This window comes from Rhipicephalus microplus, chromosome X (assembly GCF_043290135.1).
Source record: "Rhipicephalus microplus isolate Deutch F79 chromosome X, USDA_Rmic, whole genome shotgun sequence".
Classification (NCBI taxonomy): Eukaryota; Metazoa; Arthropoda; class Arachnida; order Ixodida; family Ixodidae; genus Rhipicephalus; species Rhipicephalus microplus.
The window spans coordinates 448,537,428-448,544,380 of record NC_134710.1 but is presented as its reverse complement, the minus strand read 5'-3'; the positions used below and the strand labels follow the sequence as shown (position 1 = coordinate 448,544,380).

The window sequence follows — 6,953 nt, the reverse complement described above, 5'->3', positions numbered from 1 at the left end:
GTGTGCTAGAAAGTACAGAACAGCGCACCAACACCAACCGCGAATGCACAGTGTACAGAACACCACTGCGTAGAGACGCAAAAGAACGGACAGCCGCTCAGATACCTTTCTTCTCTGTAGAGCAGGAATGCATGCCATTCATTCTTTTCTGCACACGAACAAAGCCGCTGCTGCAAAAGCATTGCCCTTGAGATCTGTACTTATTGTCATTGTTTTGCAGAGACTCACAGATGGCCATTGCTGCTGACATGAGTTGTGAAACCTTTTTTTTGTTATGCAAAACAAAATAAAACAACTTCATAATACACATATTGCAAACTAATAATCAAAAAGGCTTCATTTGGATTGACAAGTTACAAATACACTTGATTGTTATTTTAAAATATTTATATAGTGGTTTGTTAGTGCTGCCACCTGCACACTCAATTTGGTTAAGCTTGTAAATTAGCAGTTGCAACAGGCCTAGTTGTACTGCGGGCTCACCACCAGCTTCACGCAAGAACATGTGCAGCAAGTCCGCGGTTACTTAATTGCCGTGTTGATATATATTGCGTGAATTGTATACTGATCCTCCTTTGGAATTCTTCTACTGGATAGTTTCCGCGTGTCGGGAAGTTCTACTGCTTTGATCTAGTGGCGGACGAAGACTCGCCGTACATTGCCTGCTCCAAGCAACCCCATCGAACGAGCGCCTTCGTGTTCGCTCTGAAATGTGATTTCTTCTTCGATTTATCGATTACTCGTGTTGTTCGCGTGATTCCGTGATTCAATGTCGAGTGTGCTTCCGAAGACAATGGTCGACCCCTGGTGTGACAAGCAGTGACTGATGTTATGCGAGAGCGTGAGCTTTTTGACGGGCGACTGAAGAGTGCACAGCCTATGCCAAACTTCGGTAAGTTGGAGAAAGTCGCTGAACTACGTAGCTGGGTTACTTCATTGCGTGACAAATGGTATGCAAGAATTGATGACCCGGGCAGCTTGTTGGCACAGTGGGGATGACGAACCAGAGACCCGATAGGCAGGTAAGTTTTTGAGGTGGCTTATTTTATATCACCGTAAGAAACAGTCGCTGTGTGCGTTGATTGCATGTTTTATATTCGCGTTGCGCTACGTGATCTATCGTTCGTTCATGCAAGTCTCTTGTCGTGCTGTCATTCCTGCACGTGATTATCTTTTGATTCCTTGTCGCCCTGTAGAAGTGTCTGCTTTTAAACATACTGGTGTCGCGAGAGCAGTTCACGTTCACCCAACTCGATAGTTTGTGCGTTTTTACGTGCAAAACAATCTCATGACTGGGCACGTAGATAGAAAAACGCACAACTCTGTCAAGCACACACGAATGTTTTCGTGGCTGCACTCCGAATCCTTGTGGCAGAAGTTCTTGTAATTTCTCTATGGTTAGAATTTCACCCCAGCTGCCTCATAAATATTTTAAGAGAGCTAACTTGAAGTGTACGTATTTGAGTAATCTACATTATGTGCTGAAACTAATAGTACGCTCCTACCGCTGCAGTGAAAATATGTTGATATCGAGTGTTAGTAGAAGAATATGGGAATTCAATTTAGTTAATTAAGCTAACACATGACACCCTTTGTTGCAATATTTGTGTGAACTTTTGTTACCTATATAAATCTTTGTTTTCTCCTTGAAGCATACCAGGTGCTTCAAGTTGTATTTCCGTGCTTTCTTTTTTACATCAGTGTTGTACTGATATTGCCTACTTGCTTGTGTGACGAGGATGTATAACCTATGTGTAGCATTCAGAAATTTAGTATTTATTTTGTTTTGTGAGGCAGTAAATTAGAAGCAAAAAGATCTTATTCCTATGTTTCTAGATGTTGACAGAGAGTCTCAGAATATTAATATTTTTGCGAAGGGCTTATGTAATAAAAGAAATCTTACAGATAGCTTGTGTGAACAAAAGTCAAACTACATGGTAATTTGCTTCAGAGTTTCAACAGTTTCTGAATAGCTTACATTTATGATGTAATACAATATATATGGCTCGTTCTTACACACGGCATAGGCGCATAAACGTTTCATGCACTTTTTGCAAATATTGTTTTCATCATTTAGATCACCCACACACATGTGCATGCTCTGCATAGTGTTATTACGTAGTTTTGTGAATGCAAAATATTCATTGGCACTCTGTCAATTGTCAGCAAGAAGGGGCTAGTCCAATATTGCCTGTTTTGATTGTGCCATGATTCCTTTATTCAAGGATTTACCCTTTAATGTATTAGTATACCGGGTCCCGCGCAACGGGTTGAGAGTCCTCCAGGCAGAGTGAGCTTCACCACTGGGGCGACGCGTCACAGCCCCTCGAAGCCCGCGTGTACCCTGTTTAGCTACCTGTGCGTAGCCAGCCGGCTGGCACTGGGGATCGAACCCCGCACCTCCCGTAGCTGAAGCGGACGCGTACGTGCAATGCCACAGCTACGGTTAATGTATCAGTATACACTTTGCTAAGACATGTTTGGTACTCGCTATCTGTGTGCGATATAAGGTTTGTCGTGTATGAAAGTAATATTTTGTGGTATCTTTTATGTATGTATCAGCGATTGCAGCTGTTCATGGTCCCGACACAGAGGACAGGTTGCAGTGCGCGATTGGAGAAGTCTTGGTGCAAGCCCTAACGAGCCTTATTAAGTGGTAGGCATTTCTTTTTGTTACCACAGAGTGATATTTCGGACACATAGCATCTATTGAGGTATAGCATACACTGTCTTTTAGCTTAGGTCTGGGAAGCCTATGTCCTGCACTTCAGTGCAGTATTTCTTGGACATGGAACATGCATCATTTGGTTTGTAATCCTTGAACATGGAATGTTGCCGGTGCCAACGTTGTCACACTTGGAAGCGTCTTGATGATGGGAACAGCTGTTCCTTGTCACTGCTGTCTTGAGCAAGGCAAAAGTTCTTGTTAAAGGGTTGCACAAGGAAAAACATTCAGCATTGTTTGTTGAACATTAGGTAATATTTAGCTCAATATAACACAAGGATGAGACCGGTGCACTTAAAACAAAATGAATTATTGCAACGGAAGCACAAAAAGTTACGGCATGATGCTTATCCTGTATTTTTTTTTGCTTCGGTGGCAATTAACCATTTTGTGTAAAGTTGGGGCACGTGCTGCGTCGTCTCTCATGGTCTTTGTGTTACATTGTGCTAAATGTCACATAAGTTGGAAAGTTGGCTGCAGCGACATTCTCCCTTTAAGGATTTGTTGGTATTTTCAAGTTTCCTCCGTCAACATCTCTTTTGTTTGGACTGTCAAGAAATTGTGTGCAGTGAAATTTCACTTATATTCATGTTTCGCCTATTGTCGTGATGATTGCTTTTACCTAAATTTTTTTAGTCGAAATAAAACATTTTTTAACTAAGTTCTTTTTTTACAAGTAGGAGTGTCTTTCAATTTTTGTGCTTTTTAAAGGGACCGCAAACAACATTGAAGTCTAAAAATTTATTGAATATAAATAAGCACACTTTTGCTATGTGCACAATCTGCCGCAAGAATTCGGTGAATTCGTGTTCAAGGAAGTCACGGGGGTTGTTGTTTCAGCTCATTTTCAAATTTTCAAGTGTATGAGCAGATTTGTGGTATTTTTTTAAGTTGTAGTGCAATCTTGTTTCAAGTAACATCGTGCAACATGCAAGTACTTATTCCTTTCTAACAAAGCCTCCTCAGATAATAATATGCCTGAGAGTCTGATCATCTGAATTAAGGACAGCTTTTCTTGGGAGGCAGCACATACTCATGTTTCATCACATTGCTTGGAACATGTTCCCACTACAATCTATGACAATACCATGAATGTGTTTATGTAACACAGCTCACAAGACATAGAGGCCTATCATGCAGAGAAGTGTAATCTTTGTGATAGTGTCTTAAGTAGCCTTGTTGGACTGCAAAGTTAAATTGTTGAATGAATTCATGCTCTTTTGGAAGTACAGTACTCACGGATTGAAACAGGACACTCGGAGTGTGTGGCCGACGGTACATGTGTCGTTGCTCGTGGGTGCGCGCAGAACCAATGTGTTGCGTTGTGGTATAGGGGCATACGGGGAAGACCTATGGAGCATGGCTACTCCTTCCGATTATGAAATTGTCGGCCTATAGTTCACCACGTGTACACTACCAGGGAAGCACTGCAAGGCTCACGCACATTCGCATGTCTACCAAACTGGCTCGCCGCTGCACACCACTTTTATTGCCACGCCAGCAGATGACCCTCTCGTTGTGCGTGCTTAGGCAATGCAGTACGCATGCTGCGCAAGTAAGACGCAGGATTCGGTTAGTAGATTGCGCCTTGTGTGCCTTTGTAGACATGATAAACATCTACACAAAAGCATGAAAAGTTTACTTCGTGGTTTCTGTCTCGAAAAGAAAGAAAATGTGTGGCATTCTTTCCTTCATGCAACATGGAAATAATGTCATTTATTAGTGTCGTTAGGGCAAACTGCGGCCTATTGTTGAATAAAAATGTGAGAAGCTCGCTCGTTCTTCTGTGGCCGACAGCTCTACAAATGCTTGCCTCGCAAAATAGCCACACTATTCACTGCTTGGGGCAAGACAAGAAAGTACTTAGTTATTGTTGTATTGTTGCACGGAAACAGGCCCGTGGCTGGTGCTTTTCTTTTTCGTTGTGACAAAAAGCTTGAAAAACTTCTTATGCTTTTGTGCAGCCATTTATTATGTCAACGAGCGCATTTCAGGCGCAACATCTTAGCGGTATCCAATTACTTACTTGCGCAGCCTACGTGCCCCATCATCGAAGGGCGCCGATCGAGATCGTTGTCTGCTAGCGTCACAATATAAATGGTTCGCACAGTCCCCATCGATTCAGGCTACATTCATGCAAAAAAGCGCGAGCCTTGCTGCGTCACGCTGGCAGTGTGCACTTTGTGAACTAAGTGCCAACTCTTTAGCGACCGGAAGGAGTAAGCCTGCTCTTTAGCTGTTTTCGCCCTCACTCTATACAACAGTGCAACATCCTGGTTCCGCGAGCATCCATGAGCAGCGGCACATGCATTGGCGGCCACGCGCTAGGAATGTCCTGTTTCAATCCGCGAGTACTGTACACTCTAAAGCAACTGTGCACTCTAAAGCATGGAGCTAGGTAAAAATATTTTCTTTTTTATAAAGCTTTTGTCACCTCTTCAAGGTACCTAAACAATGTATTTTTATCTATTGAATAATATGCAAAAGTAATCAAGGGTACAAAAATGTTTTGCTTGCTTTCTCTAACCTTTTGTTTGTAGAAAGATGTGTAAAAACAACCTGTAACATGTTACAACATGCATATCTGTGTAATATACTGTAGGTTACAAAAAGCACAATTTTTTAATTGTTTTCACTAGCGCTGTGTAGCTGTATCACCTAGACGTAGCTCTACACTTTATGTGCCTGTTTGTTGCTCAATTTCATCTTGTACATAGGCGTGCGCATAGGATTCGGGGCAGCCCCCCTCTCCCCCAACTTGTTATCTAAGACGGGGGCTACGAAATTGGAAGCTTACCTAATTAAGTAAGGGGGAGTGCCATGGTGAACCTCCCTGCCACCCAAGTGTAGGAAAACCCTGCACACGCCTATGCCTTTGCATCTCTGAGCATGAGCCCTCAATAGTTCTCGCTTAAAGAAGAATAGTGAAAGCATGAGCCCTTAATAGTTATTGGTTAATGTGGAAGCTTTGTGCAAAACAAAGTTGCGGAATATAGACTCACTGTTGCATGCCGTAGTCATACATTGGGTGCCATTTGAATAGTGAAAGGTGGTTATTCTGCAATATTCCCTTAGAGAAGCTGACTCAGCTGATTCCTGTGTTCGTGATAGCTGGCTTCTGTCCAATTACTGATCAATCGGCAGCCCTCTGAACTGATGTATAGTGGCTAGTTTTTTTTTTCAACGCAGCATGAAGTCAAGGCTATGTGGTTCGACATTGAATCCAGAGGGATTATTTATTATAACTGATAAATGTATATCACCATTTAAAAAAGGCATAACTCATCAATTGTAATGTCGATTCATGTGCTGCGCTAAAATGGATGCTTCAGTGCCTTCTAAGTTTTATGTTCTCTCTTGCAGGTTTTAAATACAGCAGCGGTGCCACCACGACGGTGCTACAAAAGACTTTATCATCTGTGCAAAGTCCAAAATTAAATACAGATGCTGTTATTCCTGCAAATGTCTCATTTGGTGTTTCTTTGTTTGTTTGTACTTATAAAACAGGACGTTCGCAAGAATTGTAAACAAGGACGAACTAGCTCCATTTATTGTCGTATCTGAACTGAATTGCTTGACAATGTAATGCCTGTTTCCAAATGCAGGCATTATATACTTGCAGCATTATTTATCGGCTTAGAAAGATTCTCACGTGTAAAAAACTATGATCTGTTCGTTGGTGGAAGTGGTTTGATGGTATTTCTTTTAGAATCCTGCAATTTGCGCACACTTTCATATTAATAACGAAGAGATTTATTGATCTGCTTTTCAGCAAATGTTCTGTTGATGGCATAGGACCTTAGTCTACAATGCGATGTTTGATGTCAACCTAATGCATATGCTCGATAGCACTTCACTAGACAACGGTCATTAGAAACTCAGATGTCAGGACTCTATAGACTAATGCTAGCCAATGGTCATCAGAAACTCTCATGTCGGGCCTCTATAGACATACGCTAGACCATAGTCATCAGAAACTCTAATGTCATAACTCTATAGACTTACGCTAGACTATAGTCATCAGAAACTCTAATGTCATAACTCTATAGACTAACGGTGGCCAATTACTTCTACACTCACATTAGGTACCCATCAGGAAAGCGCATTAGACTGACATTAGACAGTTTAAAGATTGTGATGTCGAATGACATTAGCCTGTTTATAGAAGTACATTAATTTTTTTTCATAAGGGGGCCCCGACCCTTTTTATCTATGTTCATGCATCTGT

General features: G+C 41.7%; 1 long non-coding RNA gene across 1 annotated transcript; it reads left to right on the top strand.

Annotated features, from left to right (window-relative positions):
- Positions 1-463: 463 nt before the first annotated feature.
- Positions 464-6,188, top strand: LOC142777503 (uncharacterized). The gene is made up of 3 exons (XR_012888141.1): positions 464-1,022; positions 2,563-2,656; positions 6,089-6,188. It is a non-coding gene; the product is annotated as an uncharacterized LOC142777503 (long non-coding RNA).
- Positions 6,189-6,953: the final 765 nt, after the last annotated feature.